The 21482-nt window shown below is 42.9% G+C and overlaps 1 long non-coding RNA gene across 2 annotated transcripts in view; it reads left to right on the top strand.

Annotated features, from left to right (window-relative positions):
* Positions 1-21482, top strand: part of LOC121462684 — a 29417-nt gene that overhangs the window by 7146 nt on the left and 789 nt on the right. Inside the window, exon 2 of one of the 2 annotated variants that reach the window (XR_005976357.1) lies at positions 3314-3376. This is a non-coding gene — a long non-coding RNA (uncharacterized LOC121462684). Of the gene's footprint in view, positions 1-3313; positions 3377-12100; positions 12379-21482 lie in introns of those variants that run through there. The other variant, XR_005976358.1, reaches the window with a different exon arrangement.

Below are 21482 nucleotides of genomic sequence, written 5' to 3'. Positions count from 1 at the left end.
GTCCGCCTTTCTAGGCTGTTCCTCTCCTGCTCCTGCAGTTGGGAAAAGCAGTCTTTTTGTTTGTTTCTTTGTTTGAAGTGTGTGGTTGGCGCCAATGGACGTCTCTACAATCTGAGATCCATGAAACAAGAAGAAAACTTGCGGACTTTGCTGCTCTGATAGCCTTTGAGTCCCACAGTCCAACTGGTCTACCCGTCCCATTCCCCACCACCACCACCACCACTGCTCTTTCTGAGTCTATTTAGTTTGTTGTGTAGATGACATTGGGTTTGGGGTTATCATCAGTAGGATGAGGAAACTCTGCCCATTTTGTCTTCTCAGAAATATGTCATATTTCTCTTCTTTTTTTAATCCCGTCTTTGAGAAAATAGTCTCTCCCTACTAAAGAGAACAAAAATGAAGTCATAAGATGAAGTTGTAAGGGCTGGAGAGATGGCTCAGTGGTTAGAGCTCGGGCTGCTCCTCTAGAGGTCCTGAGTTCAATTCCCAGCACCCACGTACCAGCTCACAACTGTTTGTAACTCCAGTTCAGGGGATCTGACACCCTCACACAGGCATACATGCAGGCCAAACAGCAATGCACATACAACAAATAAATTAGAAAAAAGGAGATCGGGTTGGTAAGTAATCGTTACTGCTCAAGTACCTCCGATGAAGTGAAAAAGACTTAATGGCCTCATCCTAAGTAGTAAATATCTGTCCCTCAAGTCCCCAAATTCTATGAACATTGTTAAACATAGTTTTGTCTTTTTCCATGTGGTAGGTGTTTTCAGTGATCAGTGTAGTAAATGCTAAATATTAGGCCTATTTTAACAAGTGAGATTTAAAGTACACTAAACTAGGTTCTGGGTGGGAACTCATTCTGTGTAAGATCAAAAAGTAGCATTATAACTCTGCCATACTGATTGCCTCCTTTGTCATGAAAGCAAATGCTTGTGGAAGGCACCTCTGGGTGGCAGCCACCTGGTTCACCTACCCTCGTGCTCCTCCGTGTCTCTGATGTAGGGAAACAGGCCCCGGTCTCTAATTGCATGTGATGTTTGCTGTGCCAGCATTATGAATCACAAGACAATGAAACGCTTCATGTGGCTTCAAAGCCTCAAAGCCCTGGAGCCTCTGGGGAAAACGCATTCTTGGCCAGTGAGGTGTTACAAGATGGTGGATCAATTTCTATCATTTCAAGGTCCAGACAAGCACCTCGCCTGTGACCACAGATGTTGTCCTTTCCGTTCATCAGATTGACGGCTGTGAGCCCATCCTCCAGTCCATCCTTCTTTCCGACCTCCTGCTGTGTCTTTATAGGTGAACACTTCTTGGATGCTGAAAAACTATCGAGTTTGGTTGTTTGTGGTTCATGTTCTGTTTATATCTCTCCTCCAAGTGCTGGGTATATCTTAACAAATACACTTGCTTGGTCTTTTCTTACTGTTCGAAAGACATCCCAGAAGAGCATTCTGATTGAGGGCCTATCATCTTGGAGTCGAAATGTAAGTCAAGCTGTAGTGGTGCACATCTTTAATCCCAGCACTTGGAGCGCAGAGGCAAGCAGAGCTCCATGAGTTCAAGGCCAGCCTGGTCTATATAATGAGTTCGAGGGCAGTCAGCGCTACATAGTGAGACCCTTCTTTTTATTTATTTATTTATTTTTTATTTTTCTCAGTGAGACCCTTCTTGAAAACAACAGCAACAAAAATATGGGATGTTAGTCAAAAGACACAAAATTCAGCTAGATAGGCTGAATCCCTTGTGTGAGGACAGCAGATTGAATTCTTGAAAATTGCTAAGACAGGCGATTTGAAGTATTTCCACCCCTACCCCATGATAAGTATGTAACGTTACCCATGGCAACTGTCTCTACTTAGTCATTCTGCAGTAGATATATTTTCTTCAAAACAATATTCTATGTGGTATAAATATATTTATTTGTAAGTTAAAACTTTACACTCTTAAAAGGATTCATACCTTAACTAGTGTGCTGTGGAGTCTCTCGCAGATGCTGATGCTGAGGATGCTCGGGGCTGGCTTCATTTCCTGGAGTCCTTCAGAGCAGGAAGATGTTGTGCATAAACCATTCCTTCCAGTCACACCTCCCTGCATCTCACCTAACTTTCTGCAGTTAGGTCCATACATAGGAAATTGTGTTAACACTCAAACATCTTTAGAATACAATGACAAATTTTTACAGTTTCGTGTAAATATTTGTCTTTTCTGGTCCATCCTTGACTTCTTATACAGATGTCCAGTGCTCTCTTATTGGTCAATCTTTCAAAACTCAGAGGATTATGTTACACCCAAAAAGTAATATCACAGAAGAGTAAGAAATTTGGCCCTGCCTTCCTTCTAATGTAGGCCTATTACTATCTTTCACTTGCTGTTTTTTTAAATATCACTGTGTTCATTTGCAGCGATATTTATCTTAGGTTTTTTTGTTGTTGTTTTTTTATTTTGTTCTTTTCTCTGAGACAGCCTTGGCTGTCCTAGAACTCTCTCTCTGTAAACCAGGCTGGCCTTGAACTCAGAGATCTACCCGCCTCTGCCTCCAGAGTGCCATTAAAGGCAGGGGCCACTATCACCCAGCGATATTTATCTTGTAATAGCATTAGGACACAGTGGATCACTGCTTTAGAGACTGGGTTTGAATTTCCTTGATTTCCCTGTTTATTCGAGTTTGGAAGAAATAAACCCCAGATTAAAAAAAAATTGAAATTTTCTAAAGTACATTTCTCTTTTCAACATTTGTAAATCAGTGTGTATTAATACCTACAAGACGCTGGCCCTCTATGAGATACTAGCAGACAGAAAAAAGGACAGTGAAAAATAAAAAAGATCTATGTTGGCCTTAGATGAATTCAAAGAACAATTTACAAAGAGAACAATTAGCTGATTCCTTCTTGAACTGGGGCCCTACACCTCACCATTAAACTTACACTTGGGTCTGAAGAACATGAGAGACCAAGATTCTCCTTTGGCCATGACTTGCTCTTCAAACTTGAAGTGATATATAGTTCATGACCTTTACATCTCCTATATTTATTAAGGCTCTTTTTCATATCCCCATGACTTACGGATACACTTGGCAAACATTTGCTAAGGGCCTTCTTGTGTATCAGGTTCAACACTATATGCCAGAGGGAATGACAACATATATGTATGGCTCATAGTGAAGAAATGTTAGCAATGATATAATATGCTAAAGGCCAAGTACAGAGAGCAGCACTGGTCCTTGGGCAGTGGACATGAAGAGCATCAGAGAAAGACTGTATTTGGATATCAATGTTTGGGTTGAGTCTTAAAGTATATGTGATGTTTCCAGGGCAGAAGAGGCAGAAGGAGAAACCACTACAGAATGCAGTTCTGTGTCTGTTACCCAACCCTGGTAAGAAAACAAAGATGAGGAAAGATAAACACGATTATCAGTTCATGATTGCAATGTGTTGTAGAATATTATTTTAAGATGTGTTACATTTGTTTATGCTGGGGAATAATTGTTAAATGATGCATTCTTTCATGTTGGATTTGTTTAACTCTGTGAAGCTGTGTTACTCTGCCTGTCTAAAATGTCTGATTGGCTTGATAAAGAGCTGAATGGTCAATAGCAAGGCAGGAGAAAGGATAGCTGGGGCTGGCAGGCAAAGAGAATAAATAGGAGGAACCTGGGAAGGAGAAGCAAGGAGTGAGAAAGGAAGGGGCCAGCCACCCAGCCACACAGCCAGACATGGAGTAGAAGAAACAAAAAGATATACAGAAATAGAGAAAGGTAAAAGCCTAGAGGCAAAAGATAGACAGATAAGAAAAGCTGACAAGAAACAAGCCAAGCTAAGGCCGGGCATTCATAAAAGAAAGAATAATATTCCATGTGTGAGTATGTGGGAGCTGGGTGGTGGGGCCCCCAAAGAATAAAGAACAAAGAGCCAAAACAACCAACAACAGCAAAGGTTTTGTCAAGACTAGAAGATGGCATTTCACAGCCCTTAACCCTCTCTTCCAACTCTTACATGTGTCTTGTTCCCTCGTCTGTAATGTTCCCTGAGCCTTAAAAGCAGTAATGTAAACGTCTTGTTTACAGCTAAGTCTTAAGCTTTCAGTTATTCTTAGCATCTTGCATAGCCCTGAGTCTGAAGGAAGCTGAGAGCAGTTTTTGTCTGTCCATATCAACATACATATTTGGAAGTAGTTAGTTGATAAAATACATATTTAGAGAACAGGTCGATGCTTTGTGAATTTAGTTACCCCACTTGGGCCTCATAACCTCCTCAGACATGGTTGTTCAAGAGGCTTGCAATTCCAGGCATGGGTTCCCTACCGTGGAACAGACCTCATAGAGTTCACAGAGAGGTAAGCCCAGTGGTGTCTTTTATCCTGCAGAAGCCTATATAGCACCTTCCTTGACTTTGACCACTAGCCAACAGGTTGGCCGTTCCCAGATCAGTTCTACCTCACTTTCTCTATATCTCACAACCTAAGGATGGGTTCTCTTCAGCAATTCTTTAATTCTAATGGACAAGTAAGAGCCTGTATTGCTTGTGGGGGGCATCTGGGGCCTCCCTGACCAACTCCTGCAGAGATATCCCACACCTAGGTCTTAGAGTTTTGTTTATTGGTGCATTGCTTCTGGAATCAGCACTATCTAGCTTCAGTCTCTCTTCTTGTACAAAGGAAGTAGAAAGGGCATTATGTGGAGAGGGGATAGTAGAACACAGATAAAATGAAAATCACGAGGAAATATACTGTGGAGGAAAAAGTTTAAACGGGGAGGGAAGTAGAAGGTTTGGGGAGACGGGGGTGTGGGGGGCTACTGTAGACTCAACCTCTTATAGCCCATTCTCATTTTTTTTTTAACTTTTATGTAGAAGGCCACTTACACATCAAAAGGTCTACACTGGCTAGAACAGATAAGAATTTTCAAACTGGGAGATAAGGCGGCAGCAGATAAGATCTGAGAGTTTTAGGGGAGCAGCCAGTGTGACCCTTGGGATTCTGACTAGATACACAGTGATAGCAATACAAGTTTCATCAGTTTTAAGTAGTACTTCTTTTTCGAGGTTTTCCTACATGCCCAGACTCGAGGACATCTTATGCATGGTTGGTGGTTTGTCTACTTCATTGCCAGTATTGTTACTGTTTTTTTTTTTTTCCTTCTCTGTAGTGCATTGTTCACATGGCGATACCTTAGGTTTAACATACTTTGGGGGAGAGGAACAGTTTTCAGAGAAGACAATCGGGTTTGGACAAGAGGGATGTCATCAACTCTGAGGGACAGAAAGGAGGTGGCAATTTGATTGTGGCTATTTGGTTTCTGCTGGGGGTGGAGGGCAAGGCCTGATGTTTGCTCAATCTGCGCTTTACCCCTGAGATGCTCCAGCCCAGGCTTTACCTATTAAACAGGATCCCTCAGCTCTAATATGTGTGCATATTCAAGTCTGAGAGATACCGATCAAGTGTTTCACAATTCAGAGAGTTAGGAAATCCACTGGGCACATCACGACTGTCAATTTTGTAACTGGGTATGGTGGAATGGAGGTGTCTAGGATTGATTAATGGTAGAAAAAAAAATACCATAATGCACAACATATAGTTAAGGTAAGCATTATCGAAACCATATGCATAGGAGAACTTATAAAATGTATTTCTTATCACAGAAATAGTTGATACCTCTGACCCATAGAGTAGCTGGAACTTGTGTTAAGGATCACCCTCTGGAGGAAACCGATACTGAATTGTGACCATAAAGTCATTTGGATCATCTTTCTTCTGAAGTTTTAGTGCAACGCATACCATGGAACATGAGCTAGGAAGAAACGAGAGAGAGAGACAGAGACAGAGAGAGAGACAGAGAGAGAGACAGAGAGAGACAGAGACAGAGAGACAGAGACAGAGAAAGAGACAGAGAGAGAGACAGAGAAAGAGAGAGAGAGAGAGAGAGAGAGGAGGCAGTCCATCTGAGCTGGCAGATGGCTGAATCTGCTGCTGTAGTTGGTGAGGGTTCTTCAGCCTGAGCCTTTAATTACTGCCATGGCTTCTTTTCTTTCTCACTTCCCCATTTCCTTTCACTGAATCTTCACCACCAGACAGACGCTGAATACACAGCTCTACCCGGCAACCAGAAGGAACCCTGAACACTGGCCATTGCCTTATAAAAAGTGAGAGAGTAACCTCTGATCCATCTAGAAGCACACACACACACACACACACACACACACGCACACACATGCACACCAGAAAAACAAAAACAAACACAAAACCCTATTATTCGTGCTTCATTCTGAAAGCTGTTGCCGGATGTTGACTGGAACATGGACATCTTGTTTCTTTAAGCACCGTGGGCCTTATCACGGGGCTATAATTTATTTCTAAAAGAACTGTAGCAGAACCAAGCGGTATCTGCAGATAGTCTTTTTTTTTAATATTTATTTATTATGTATACAATATTCTGTCTGTGTGTATGCCCGCAGGCCAGAAGAGGGCACCAGACCCCATTACAAATGGTTGTGAGCCACCATGTGGTTGCCGGGAATTGAACTCAGGACCTTTGGAAGAGCAGGCAGTGCTCTTAACCTCTGAGCCATCTCTCCAGCCCTGCAGATAGTCTTTGCGGCAGCTGGGCGAAAAGCCTAGGAGACAGCGTCAGGGACAGACTTACAGACCTAGCACGTGCTTGACCCTTGAGAAGGATTCAGAATGTTAATACAAAACTGAAACCTAAGTCTGGGGGTGGGGGATGACTCAGTTGGTACAAGGACCTGAGTTCAGATCCTAAATACTCCTGTAAAAGCTAGGTGTAGTGACACTTGTGATTTCGGCACTGGGAAGCGGAGCCTGGAGGATCCCTGGGGATTATCCACCAGGGCCTGGTCTAGTCACATTAACCAGCTCCAGGCTTGGTGATTAACGTGAGCGGCAAGTAAAAACACCTGAAGTGGAATTCGGGTGTCCACACACGTTCATATTAACGTGCACCTGCACACACACGCACACACGCACGCACGCACGCACGCACACTAAAACAAAATAAGAACAGTGATACGCCAGTCAAGACAAAGCTGTCCTAAAACTTGTTTGCCGCTGATGGCGAGCCCTGTGTTTGCTAAGGTCTGGTGATATTCCGGTCTTCTCTGCTTCTCGGGTTCTTCTTAACGGAGAAGGTAAGCATTTTCTCGGAGCGAATATTGATGGCCAGCCATCGTCAACAGGACGCACCATGCGTAAAGCTCCACTGTGTTGCATCTTCTCATATCTTGACGGTGTTGCCGCCTTAAATCATTGAAGATGTGAAGAAAATAAGTATGAACACTTTCTTGTTTTTTAAGGAAAAAGAGCAGGTATTGAGAAACATTTCGTTTTAGTCAGATGGCAATAGTTGAATCCTACTGACTCACCTTTGCGGATAGGTAAGGTAGAATTCTAAACTGAAATCATTGAGTCCATTTATTGATTATTAAGTGTCAGCCAATCGAACAGAGGATTGACTTTTTTTAAATTTCTTATGGTTTATTTAGCTTTATTTTATGTGTATTGGTGTGAATGTGTCAGATCCCCTGGAACTGGATTTTCAGACAGTTGTGAGCTGCCATAAGGGCGCTGGGATTTGAACCCAGGTCCTCGGGAAGAACAGCTGAGCCATCTCTCCAGCCCCCGAGGATTCACTATTATTTGTAGGATGAACCCGTTTTATTTGTGAGGGGTCATATATAATAGCCACCTACAAGTCGGGGAATTAAACTGCAAAGGCTGGTTTGGAATAATCTTTTCCAGACAATTAAACTTTTCTGTCTTGTCCTGTCACGTGTAGCGTACGATGTCACATGCGTGCAGTTCTTTACCCCGCCACTGAAACTTCAAAGACGAGTCAAACAGAGACCAAAACATCTGAAAGTCAGCGATTTGGGGCATTAGAAATGTCCTTAGCTCAGCATGTGTGCTGTTAATAAATAACAGATTCAGAAGTGTGTCTTGCCTTTGCGATGTTTTCAGAGGAGAAAAAAAAAAGTGAAATTGCAGAGGATAGGATAAATTTTAACCATAATGGTTGATAGAGTTTCAGCGTAAATCCAATTTTCAGCAATTTATAAACATGATATTTTGGTAGTAATAGGACATTTTGAAACTATCCACATTCATGAACTAAAAAATAAAAAAAAAAAAGTGGATGTGTATGCCAGACTGCCTAAAAGCCGTCATTTACTCCACAGACGTTACCACATTTCGCTGATAGAAAACCACACTGGGCAGGCTAATTACCTAACAATCACTCACTCAACAGATTGTTTAACATCTATTATTTTTAGGGCATTGGGGTGGGGGATGAAAACGAAATTCTTTGCACAATCTTGGGGCAATTTTTCTCGACAGGGTACTTTGAGTATTGGTAGGTTCGATTTGAGCAGTTTGGGGCCAGTTAAGGGCCGAGAGGTTAGCATGCTACTGGCAACATGGGTATTGCATCCCTTCCTATTTTTGATGCTTGACAATTGCATTGCTGATCGGGGTCCTTCATTAATTAATCAATGAGCTGTTTGGAGAAATAAAGTGAAATTTTTATCCCTAAAATTCCCTCGTCACCATTTGATATTTGTCCACATATTTCACAGTTTATCTTTTTGATTTTTGAGACAGGGTTTCTCTGTGTGGCTTTGGAGTCTGTCCTGGAACTTGCTCAGTAGACCATGCTGGCCTCAGAATAACAGAGAGCCATCTGCCTCTGCCTCCTGAGTGCTGGGATTAAAGGGGTGCGCCACCACCGTCGGGCTTCAACAGTTTATCTTCTGTCTGTCTTCCCTGCACCCCTCTGTTGGGATGTAAGCTCTCTGTGCAAGCAGACATTTTGAGGATTTTGTCCAATACTGAATCTTCACTACCTATGAATATCTGGCATGTGGCTGTATTACAAAAGAACTTATTGCATGAATACAGAATGAATCAAGATGAAAGAGCCCCAGAATAGAAACTAAGGCGAAAAAAAAACAAGGTTCATAGTTGATCTATTCTTTTTGTAAAAACTTATGCACAAATTATGTAAATACACAAATGAATTCTGAGTTTGCGCATGTGGGCCCATCCTGAGAGTCTCTGAGAAAATACGTGGGAAAGTGACTCACTGGGTGTCTCAGGTGAGACAACAGAAAAATCTAACCAGCCATCAGAAGGGGAATCCCCTTACCCCCACTTTCCCCAGGTAGCTTTGAATATTAGGCAACATACATGCACTATACATTCAAAACTAACGTTAAAAATGTCTGGTTTAAGGGGCTAGAGAGATGGCTCAGCAGTCAAGAGCTCTGACTGTTCTTCCAGAGGACCAGGTTCAATTCCCAGCACCTACATGGCAGCTCACAACTGTCTGTAACTCCAGTTCTAGGAGATTTAACACCCTTACACAGACATACATGCATGCAAAACACTAATGCACATAAAATAAAAATAGATCATTTTTTTAAAAAAAAATTGCCGACTTAGCAGGGCATGGTGGGTTACACCTCTAATTTCCACCCTTGGGAGGCAGAGGCAGGTGGATCTCTGTAAATTCAAGGCCAACCTGGTCGAGGTACTGAGTTCCAGGAAAGCCAGGACCACATAAAGAGAGCCTGTCTTAAAGCAAACAAAAGAAAACAACAATAACAACAAGCCTAAAACAAAACAAAACCCCAGCCGGTTTAGAAAAGGAATTGACGAAAATAGAGGCTTTTGAGGCAGAATTGATATGTAGAAAAGCCCAAGAGGGAAAGCTACAGAACGGAGCTTTCTAGTGGGGGTGGGAAGCTCTCCCATCCCTGGCCCTTGCCCTGGGAGCTTATGGCTTCATCCTATCCTCAATGCCAGCTTTCTACGGGCACCATTGTCCCAATTCTGGGTAGACTTTCGTTCCCAGTGAAGTACCTCTTGTGTGTTCTTATTTCTGTAGAGAACCCCCAGCTCCGCTGCCTTTACAGGTCTTTTAACTTGGCTGTTCTTTACACACCTGCTCTTGTTTACACATTTGTTTCCACAACCGCCATCTCTGGAAGGGTGGAGCTGTCACTTCTGTGTCTACTTGCCTATGACGACTGGGCTTGAACACAAATTCTCAGGGCAGCGTCTAGAGCCGGGGGCTTTTGAACAGGTCAAACCAAATCAAAGCATTTGTCATCCGTGCTGAATGGCCCCCAAATCGAGCCGAGAGACTTGCAGGAAGCAGATCCCAAAACAGACCAGTTTTTCCTGAAGATTCAAAGATTCAGCCTACCTGAGTCAGAGCAATAAGGAAGTCCCTGCCTTAATTCTTACAAAACAGAAGCTGATGTTAACTGTCAGTTATTCCCCTATTGTTCTGTTCCCCTGTCCCCACCTTAGGAAAGCCACAGCTCAGGCATTGCTCTTGGGAACTGTGTTCTATTGTGTGTGAGACAGAAGTTGCAGGGACTGGTGAATCCTGACCAACCAATCAGACTTATCACTAAGTTGCGGTAATACACTGACAAGTCATAGACAAACTTTGGTACGACAATTCCTTGAGCAAAGGGCCACACTCCTTTGCTTCAAGTGGCTCGCATATTGTCTTAAAACTCGAAGCAATTTTGGTTGGAAGATGAAGGAGACAGACCTCCTTTCAGGGGCTTTGAAAATGTAGTTACTAAAATTCTGAAGTCATATCAGAATGGTCACCGATAAAAGTGCCCTGGAAGAGGGTGGGGAGACGGCTTAGTAGGTGTGGTGCTTCCTGCACAAACAAGAGGAGCCAAGTCCTGATCCCCCATATTCGAGTAGAGCACGCCTGTAACTGCAGTACTCACGGCCTGGGGCTCGCTGACCAGAGAAGCTGAAACAGTGAACTCCAGGTTCGATAAGAGAACCTGTGGTCACCCGCCCCCACCCCCCAAAAAAGTAGAGAAACACCAAACATCAATTTCTGGCATTTATATGGGTAGACTTAAGTGCACACACACACACACACACACCCCACACACATCACACACATGCACACAAGCACACAGACATCCCCGCACACAGAAAATGCTCTGAGAGAGTCAAAAAGTTCAGCTTCTCCTCTCAAGGCTCAGGGGAGAGGGAGAGGAAGCAGAATGTAGGGAGGGTGCCAGAGCCAAGGAAGCCGTGTCTTCCAGATACAGCAAAAGCCCCACATGTATGAACTCAGACTGTGGCAGCATGTCCAGGGCCTGCGCAGGGCCAAACCTGACAAAATCCCAGCGCAGAGAGAGGGAAGTGGACACAAAGTTCCATCCCTAACCAAGAAGGTGTTTCCGACTGCCACCTGCTGAGAATGGGAAAATCAAACTTTATCCGGTGGAACATCACTGGGTGTATGGACCACACTCAGGGGCAAGCCCAGGAGTAGATGGCCAACACAAAATGGATCCCTTATTTACGTGTCTATGTGTACGTATACTTTCTGGATTTTTGCTGGTTTTTGTCTTATTGATTTCCTTTTCTTAAATCACCCCCCCCCAGTTTGTGTGTGTGTGTGTGTGTGTGTGTGTGTGAGAGAGAGAGAGAGAGAGAGAGAGAGAGAGAGAGAGAGAGAGAGAGAACATGAAGTTGGGTGGATAGGGGCATGGGAAGGATATGGGAGGAGTTGGGAAAAGAAAAGAATATGATCAAAATTTTTATTGCATAAAAAATTTAAATTTCAAGCTGAGTGGTGGCACACACTTTTAATCCCAGCACTCTGGGAGGCAGAGGCAGGTGGATCTCTGTGAGTTCAAGGCCAACCTACCTGGTCTACAGAGCGAGTTCCAGGATAACCAGGCAGTTACGATCTCTGCTTGCAGCTAGTGAGAATTCCACTGGGATTCCGGCCAGAGAAAGCACTCCCTGAAAGGGAACTGCAGGTACCACTCACACTTTTAAGATGCTGGTTGGTCCATAGCAACACTACGGACTCCTTCAGCAGCCTCCATCACACTCGGTAGCACCAAGGATGAGAAGATTTGCCCTAGTTCTCAGGACCAAAAACTATTTCCAATTTCACAAAAGCAAAATGAGTCCTGACGTGTTATAAACAGGTTTCCCGCCCACCTGCTACTAAGGGTCCATCAGAGATGTGAAGATCTGTCCCGTGGAAAGGCAGGACACTGTGTGTCTTTCTTCTACTCTGATCTCTTTTTAGGCAACGTTTCTCTGAAAGGCTGAAGCCGGGACGGGGCCCTCATGAGGCTGGTGGCTTCTGCAGCGGTAGACGGGACTTTTGTAGAACTGTCGCCAGGGCCCAACCTCTGTGGAGAGGATAGGAAGCCTGGGGCAGCGTGAGGAGCGCCCTCAGCAAGTAGCCCAACCAGGAGTTTTTAGGGGCTCCTTCCGTGTGGACATCTGCTCAGTTTTCCTTGATAAAGATGCTTTTGCACGGCTGTAAAAAACAACATGCTTTGTCACGTTTCAAAAAATAAAAAGATTTCGGAAACGCTTTAGAAAAGGTGGAAGAGTTCCTCAGCGGCAATGGCATCGGCACACAAATGAAGGATGAGAATCGAGTCTCCTAAAAAAGACACCGGAAGTTCCATCCAGCTCTGTGCCTGTCCAGGCAAAGGGCCAAGAACCAGCTCTGAGATCTGTTTCTAGATATTCGTGGCAAGATCGGGGACATCAGGGGAAGGATCAGGGATGCTAGAGGGGACAGGGACTTTGAACGGGTCTGGCTTCTGTGCTCTTGTTTTGTTCCAAGCCACAAGCCATTTTCAACATTTCCAGGACACATGGCTTCACTATGTTCTTTCTTTTTTATTTTTTCTTTTCTTTTTTCTTATTTTTTTATTTTTATTTATTTATTTATTTTGCTTTGCTTTGTTTTGTTTTTCGAGACAGGGTTTCTCTGTAGCTTTGGAACCTGTCCTGAAACTAACTCTTGTAGACAAGGCTGACCTTGAACTCACAGAAATCCGATTATGTGGAGATTTTACTTGTCAAGGGGTGTTGGGGGTCGCTAAGGTTGCCTCATGACAACTTGGGGTATATTTAAGTTTGTTAAGGTTGCAATCTTTTTTTTTTTAAATATTTGTTTATTTATTTATTATGTATACAATATTCTGTCTGCATGTATGCCTGCAGGCCAGAAGAGGGCATCAGATCTCATTACAGATGGTTGTGGGCCACCATGTGGTTGCCGGGAATTGAACTCAGGACCTTTGGAAGAGCAGGCAATGCTCTTAACCACTGAGCCATTTCTCCAGCCCCCAAGGTTGCAATCTTTTTAAAATCAAACTTTTCTTATGAAAAAATTGTTGTAAGTCCAGACATTTTTCTTTAAATTTTCAGATTCTAGTCCATTTCTATTTCTATTTTTATATGTTAGAGCCCACTACACACACACACACACACACACACACACACACACACAAAATCATATAATAGTTTATATGCGCATACTCAGATTCAACAGGTCATAACATTCATGTTAGATATCTTTCATTGTAAAACCCCGAAACTGTGCGAAAGCATCGCAAGGCTGGGCTGAAGCAGTGTTGGTGTCCCTGTCTAGTGTATGCAAGGCTCCACGTTGGTTCCCCAGCATAGCACTCAGGAAAAACTGAAGCCCAAGCACCGTGCTCTGCCACTCATGTATTTCTCTCTCCATCTGTTCTGAGCAGTAATTAATAAGCTCACTTTGATGTATTTGTACTTTTGTTACAAAAGTACCGATCTGCCAACGGCATCTGTTATGGGTACGTTTTAGAAATTTACATAAGTGAATGCCTTTGCTGTCCGTTAGTTTTAATTAAGCGTACGCGTGTGACTGAGTGTGGATAAATGGAGGTGAATGCAGTTGCCCTCGGGGCGCAGAAGAGGGCATCAGACGCCCTGGAGCCCAAATGACAGAGAGTTGTGAGCCACCTGATAGAGGTGCTGGGAACCAAGCTATAGCCCCCGAAAGGACAGTGTGTCCTCTTAACTGCTGAGCCACCACTCCAGCTCGTGAAAACTACCTTGTTTTTCTTTTTCTCTATAGAGTCTCACTGTGTATCCCTGGCTGGCCAGGAACTCTATATGTAGACTAACTTGCCCTTGAAGTAGAGATATCCGCCTACTACTGCCTACAGAATGATGGGCTCTTAAGGGTGCACACAACTACTCCGAGCCAGACAATTGTTTTCTGATTTTTAAAATTCTGAGGTGCTATAAAAACCATCCTATTATGTTAAAATGAAACTTTAATTTACTTATTATTCTTGTTGCTACTATTATTATTATTTGGTTTTCTGAGAGGGTTTCTCTGCATCCTGGCTGTTCTGGAACTCAGAGAGATCCTCCTGCTCCTGCTCCTCTAGTGCTGGGATTAAAGACATGCAGAGCACTGCCCAGCAAAACAATGATTTGTTGTACTTCTCTTTTGCTACTTTGAAACAGGGTGTTGCTATGTAGTCTGGGCTCACCCTCAAACTCACCATCCTCCTGCTGTAGACTGCTGAGTGCTAGGAGAAAAACACTGTCACCTCTAAATCCACTTGACCGTGGATTATAGGTAGTTTTCCCACCTTTTCAGTTGCTGCCAGTGCTACGAAGCGCACCCAGGAGTCCTTGTGGGGACGCTAGGATTCTCTAGGGTAGATGCTTAGAAACTAATATCGTGTTGCGGGAAATCACATCTTCACCAGATACTGCCAAGGTTTCCCCCAGCATCATTGGATCAGTTACAGCTCAGCACTTACCAGTTCCTCCGACACCACAGTTGGCCTTTTAGTCCTGAACGGTGCCAGTACAGTAAGTGGAAAATGATACCTTCTGGTGAATTTGGCATTTTCTTCCGATCATCTTTTCCTGCTGATTTGAATGCTCTGAATGGAATATTCATATTCATGGTTGTCTTTTTTCTTAATAAGTTCTCATACTTCTTCCAATGTTCTGGACAATTTTCCCTTTATGATAGGCCACTGAATTCTTGCCTCCCATCCTGCTGTCTTTTCATTTTGTCGTGACTGACTTCTTTTGTCTATGTAAAGTATGTCTTAAGACACTGCATCTTTTCCAGCTATCTCTTATACCTCTGTATTTTTTTTCTTTTGGCTGAGGAATTACAAGGTGGGGGGCCCTCTTTCAGCTTTACTGAAATTTGGTTTTCACTGGCAAGCATTTTGACATGTGTGTATGTGTGTGTGTGTCTGTTGTGACTTGTGTGTATTCAGTGGTTACATCAATAGCAAAATCCAGAGGCTGAATTTCATTTAATATTCCCAATCTATGGGATAAATAACTTGACCAAGAGCTTAAATGCTCTCTGCACGGTCACATGACTGGAAAATGCCTGAGCATGATGTGGAGGAGTATATTTGGGTTCCTGTTCTTGACCACAACCCTTCCTTCTCATCTTTAATACCACAGTGGAGGTGGGATGCTTAAGCTAGGTTTTCTGTATTCAGAGGTAGACGTCTATTATCATAGCAGCAGTATATACTCAGTATCTAACAATAGATGGATAACTCAGTATGAAAACTGTATGTTACTGAACTCCACAATGTCATAATTTGACAGTCTAAACAATTTCCTATGGATTCATACAGATTCTCTGCCAAACAATGGGACATACTTTCTTATTTGATTTGTAGAGCTTCTTTCTTTCTTTCTTTCTTTCTTTTTTTGGTTTTCAAGACAGGGTTTCTCTGTAGCTTTGGAGCCTGTCCTGGAACTAGTTCTTGTAGACCAGGCTGGCCTCCAACTCACAGAGATCCGCCTGCCTCTACCTCCCAAGTGCTGGGATTAAAGGCGTGTGCCACCACTGCCCGGCTTAATAATTTACCTTCTAGTGGATACCTAGTGTTTATTGGAAATTACTGGTGTTTGGAGACACAAAGGTGACATCGACAAGCAAGGGGAGATACACAAAAAACACAGATTATTCCCAATAATGATAATACAATAGTGGCTGAGAGGATGGTGCAATGACTTTGTGTGGTCAGGGAAAGGCAAGAACTAAGGAAGCCTTTGTGGTCTGAACAACTGGATTGATGGCAACTCTATCAATATTGGAGGAGAAACGGGAGGGGAGTGGATCGGCTGGAGAAGCGGATGGAGAGTTCTGCTGGGCCATAGTCTTGTTGAGAGGGTGATTGGACAGCTGCACGGAATTGTCACCCAGGGAAATGGAACACGAAAGCCTGGAATTTAGGGAGGAAAAGGTTACGTTAAGGCATTAATTTGGCAGTGGTTTCTAAAACCGCGAGATTCCATGGAATCATCTAGGGACAATATTGCCTGAGGAAAAACGGGAACAAGAACAATAACTATGCTCTGCAATGACCCGAGTTTCTCAAGGCTCAGCAGCAAAGAACTGGGTAAGAGAGACCAAGAGGATGCATTGGTGAACTTGGTGGGAAAATAAAAATGCTTTTGGCCACTAGATTATAAAAAAGGAAAATTGAAATAATGAAAAAGTCATTATCCTAAATAATAAAAACGGCTTAAGTAGGATTTTTTTAAAAAAAATCTTACTCTATTTTATGTGCCTTGGTGTTTTGCCTGCATGTATGTCTGTGTGAGGATGTTGGGTCACCTGGAATTGGAGTTACAGGCAGTTGTGAGCTGATATGTAAGTGCTGGGAATTGAACCTGGGTCCTCTGGAAGAGCAGCCAGTGCTCTTAGCTGCTGAGCTATCTCTCCAGCCCCCTTAAGTAGGATTCAAAAAAAAAAAATGATGATGTAAGTGCTGGGTTTGTCAACATGAAGCTTGTTGATAATTTTGACAAGTCGTTAGTCCATCAGTGGGGCGGGAAGAAGGAACGAGCATTGGGAAATTATTAGATGAGTGACAAGAGCAGGGGTGATGACAGTGACTAGGACAATCCTTTCAGGACTCTTGGCAGTACACATGAGAACTCAGAAGTACACCACTGACAAGGTTGGGTCTTGGAGTCTAGGAAACGCTATTCTTTAAGAGGTCTGGGAGGGTACAGCACCAAAGACCTTCTGGCTCTTCTTCATTGAGCTTGGGGTTATATTAAATGGCATGGGAAGGGGACATTAACACTGATCATCTACTGACCCTAAAATAGAGGAAGCTGCGGAGGGGAGAGATTCTGGGTCTGTTGAGCTACTTACGTGCTAAGGAGTTAGCTCCATGGGTACAGCTTTTCTGACTCTTCACCAGTGTTTGGATGGGTTTTGTTTGTTTGTTTGTTTGCTATTGTTTTGTCTTGTTTGGTGATGCAGCTGCTTTTCTGAGTTATCCCTGCTCCTGTAACTAACTCCTGACTCATACTCCTGTTAACAACCCCATTCAAAACTCTTTGGTTCGGGGGCTGGAGAGATGGTTCAGAGGTTAAGAGCATTGCCTGCTCTTCCAAAGGTCCTGAGTTCAATTCCCAGCAACCACATGGTGACTCACAACCATCTGTAATGGGGTCTGGTGCCCTCTTCTGGCCTGTAGGCAGACACACAAACAGAATATTGTATGCATAATAAATAAATAAATAAATATTAAAAAAAAACCTCATTGGTTCATCAAGTTGGACTTTGGGTGAAATCCCTACTTTGGTCTGTGCATTGGCATGCTTTCTGAGGTGAATAGGTGTGTGTGTGTGTGTGTGTGGTACGTGTGTATGAAATAAAAAGATTTTGCTCTTTGTCATAGTATGAATTGTCACCAATCAGTACGGATGTGTGACATAATTCAGTGAGTAAGGAGAAGGATGTTTGCTGACCTAGACTTACAGTGGAGATTTCAAAGGATCTGGAAGTCTGTGAAGTAGGTGAACTGGATTTCCTGTGATCCTATAATCATAACAGATTAATCACATGCATCACCTTTGCCTCCTCTAGTGTTGTTCATAAAACAAAAGAAAAATGCGAGAACAGTAAAGGCAAATGATGGGCGGAAGGACCGTTTTGGATGATGAGAGAATGGAAAGCGGACTTCAGTAGAGCAAGGGGAATTCTAATGCCGAGCAGGAGATACCGGCAACATGATTGATGGGTTTTGTCTTGCAGGCGCCCGAAGGGGAGTTCAGGAACTGGAACCCAGCGTTGGGATGATGGCTCAGTGGGTAACGCACTGAAGAAGCATGAGGACCTCAGTTGGAATCCCCTGAACTCATGACGCCAGATGTGGCGGCTGGAAAATGAGGGTTCCTGGTGGAGGAAGAGAAAGGGAAGATCAAGGGCCAGCAAGGAGGGAGTCCAAGTGATGAATGATGAGGAGAGCCTGTCTCAAACAAGGTGTAAGGCATGGACTGACACCTGAGGTTGTCCTTTGACTTCTACATGTGTGAGCTACGGCACATGTGTGCACACATTCAAACACATGACTACGTGTGCACACGCATACTTACATCATACACGCAGAGATGAAACTAGAAGCAGCAGTATACATCTCTGACAAAAAAGCAACTGGTGGGTGTGGAAACCAGGTTAGTTGAAAACCAAGTGGTGGTGTACACTGGCAGTCCTAGCACTTGGGGGGCAGAGGCAAGCGGATCTCTGTGAGTTCGAGGCCAGCCTGGTCTATAAAGTGAGTTTCAGGACAGCCAGGGCTACACAGAGAAATACTGTCTAAAAACAAACAAACAAACAAACAAAACCTCCAGAAACAGAAACAAACAAACATTCAAAAATAGAAAACAAAACAAAGAAATAAAATCAAGTGAAGTCTGCAGGACTTCTAGAAAGGAAGTGGGCTTACGCAACTCCTTAAGGAGCCCGCTTGAAACTCCTCTTGCAGAAGTTGAATCATGAGCACTCTGACTCCCGACTCCAGGACTGCAGGCCCAAACTGAGACCCAAGAGACACGCCTCCCAAGAGAAAGCAAAACAAAGTCAATTAATTTAGCCAATCTGCTATACTGTACCGGGAAGAGAAAAACTTGGGTATTTGGTGTGGGAGGTCCTTCTGTCTGTGTGTTGCTTTTCTTGGTTAATGAATAAAAAACTGCCTTGGCCTGTTGATAGGGCAGAACTTAAGTAGGTGGAGAGACAGAACTGAATGCTAGGAGAAAGAAGGGCAGAATCAGAGAGATGCCATGGATCCGCCACGGGAGATGTGATGAAACTTTGCTGGTAGGCCATGACCTTGTGGTGATGCACAGATTAATGGAGATGGGTTAAACTAAGATGTAAGAGTTAGCCAATAAGAAGTTAGAGCTAGGACTCGAGAGATGGCTCAGAGGTTAAGAGCACTGGCTGTTCTTCCAGAGGTTCTGAGTTCAATTCCCAGCAACCACATGGCGGTGCACAACCATCTGTAATGAGATCTGGCGCCCTCTTCTGGCCTACAGACACACATGGAGACAGAACACTGTATACACAAATTTAAATAAATATTAAAAAAAAAAAAGAAGTTAAAGCTAAAGGGCCAAGCAGTGATTTAATGAATACAGTTTCTGTGTGGTTATTTTGGTTCTGGGCGACCAGGACAAACAAGCGGCCCCCTGCAACAGGTGCCAAGTTATAAACAGTATAGAGAAATAAAATACATCAGTAATTGTAAAAAGAAAATAAAAGCAAGGGTGAACTGCAAAGGAATATTTTTATAGCAAGGAAATACAGTTGTAAAAATGAAAAAAATGGAATCAGAGTGCACCACACAATCCCGGGTTATAATGTGTTATCATAGCTCTATAAAAACCCAGAGTGTATATTTAGTTAGAATTAAGATATAGATACAGTCTATGCGTAAGAAAAATGTATGCATAGCTAGCATAAGAGAACTATCTCTCACCAAACATGGGCAAACAGAAAAGTAGAAAACAAGGTAAGAATATTTAAACAATAAACACGAAATCTATATTATCAGAAACAGTTGGGAGGTCATTGTTAGGACTGTATGGGTGGTGGGGAGGGTAACGAGAGCTTGCTGACCTTTGTTATAATCCTTATAGAATGGAAATAGTTAACTTTTACACCAGTTTTGTCTATTATTTTAATTTGGGGATAAGCTATATGCTCTAGAGATATTTGCATTGGAATAAAAATGAATATTTTTCCAATATATTATTCATTATTTCAACACATACAGATATGCTAGTTCAGGCCCTCTGAATGTGGGTGACAGTTGTGTGGTTGGGGCAGTCTTTGTGGCCACTGGCTGTGAGACCAGGAGTTATCCCTAGTGCTTGAACTGGCTTTTTGGAGCCCATTCTTTTTGGAGGGATGCCTTGCTCAGCCGAAATATAGAGGAGAGGGCCTTGGTCCTGCCTCAAAGTCAAGTGTCAGACTTTGTTGACTTGTATGGGAGGCTGGCTTTACCCTCAATGATGAGTGGATGAAGGGGGGAGTGGGAGGAGGGGAGGGAGTGGGATGGGAATTGGTATGTAAAATGAGAAAAGATCGGTTTAAAAAAATAAATTAATTAATAAAGTAAAAAAATAAAAAACAAACACGCTAGTTCATAATACTGTCTAGAAGATATAAGTGAGGGTTAGTGTTTATAATTATTCTCACTCTGACACTTCAAATAAAATCTTGCTTCTTTTGTTAGCATTAGCATATTTTCCTTTATTATTAAGTACAAATGGATCACTGAAATGAGCTATGTCAGGCCAACTCCGAGAGTTTTACTGTTGACCCAGGAACACTTGGCAATGCCACAAAAGGTTTCGTGGATGCTTCTGGCATCTGGAAGGTTGAAGTCCAAGATGATGCTAAGCCTATTCCAATGAATGAAGCAAACCCCAGAACAAAGATCCACCCAGCCCCAAATGTCAATAGTGTGGAGGCTGAGAAACTGAGCCCCACATCTTTGAGGATTATTTCATCAGAAGTCTATACATAAAGATGATATGCAAACATCTTACAGGGCAGGCTTGACTCAGCTTAAATACCTCACTATAATGTTGGAAGAAGCCTGGTTGTGCAATCTACCTTTGGGAATACTGAGAATGGTAAAGTCAAGACAAAAGGTATAATAAGCGATAACAATAACAAAACAGAGTGCTTTGTACCTTAATAATCTCTTTCATCCATGATTCCCTGGGCACTTTATAGACTAGTAACTGCTCTGGTTCTCACGTATTACCTTTTATCTAAGGACCTGAGGCACTTTCACAATGCTCTTAACATGTAGGAAGTATCATTATCCCCATTTTATATGCAGGTAAACAGAGGCACAAAAGTTAAGCAACTTACCCAAAGCCAAGCCAGCCAACACTCCTGACTCAGAGTCGATTAATACTAAGAGATGGAGGGGGGTGATAAATTTATTTTCATAAATGTTACCCTTGTTCATTTAAGGTCTATTGTTTTCAAGTTAACGTATTCAATTTCTTCTTCTTCTTCTTCTTCTTCTTCTTCTTCTCCTCCTCCTCCTCCTCCTTCTCCTCCTCCCCCCTTCTTCTTCTTTCTTCTTCCTCTTCCATCTCATCCTCTTCTTTTTTTCTTCTCTTCTTCCTCTTCTTCCTCCTCCTTCTCCTTTCTGTCTCCCCAATCAGAACCCCAGGACAGTTTGATATTATAGTAACAGGAGTGGCCCTTGAATCAAGCATACTACAGTCAGACTCAACTCTTAAAACAGCTTTAAAACATATGGTACTATTGCTGATCTTGTAGTAAAGAAAGCTACAGAATTTCAGAG

This window comes from Microtus oregoni, unplaced genomic scaffold (assembly GCF_018167655.1).
Source record: "Microtus oregoni isolate MIOR12 unplaced genomic scaffold, Mior012 000001F_ref0000356, whole genome shotgun sequence".
NCBI classification, from domain to species: Eukaryota; Metazoa; Chordata; class Mammalia; order Rodentia; family Cricetidae; genus Microtus; species Microtus oregoni.
The sequence above is the reverse complement of the archived record's forward strand: the minus strand, read 5'-3'. Positions and strand labels throughout refer to the sequence as shown.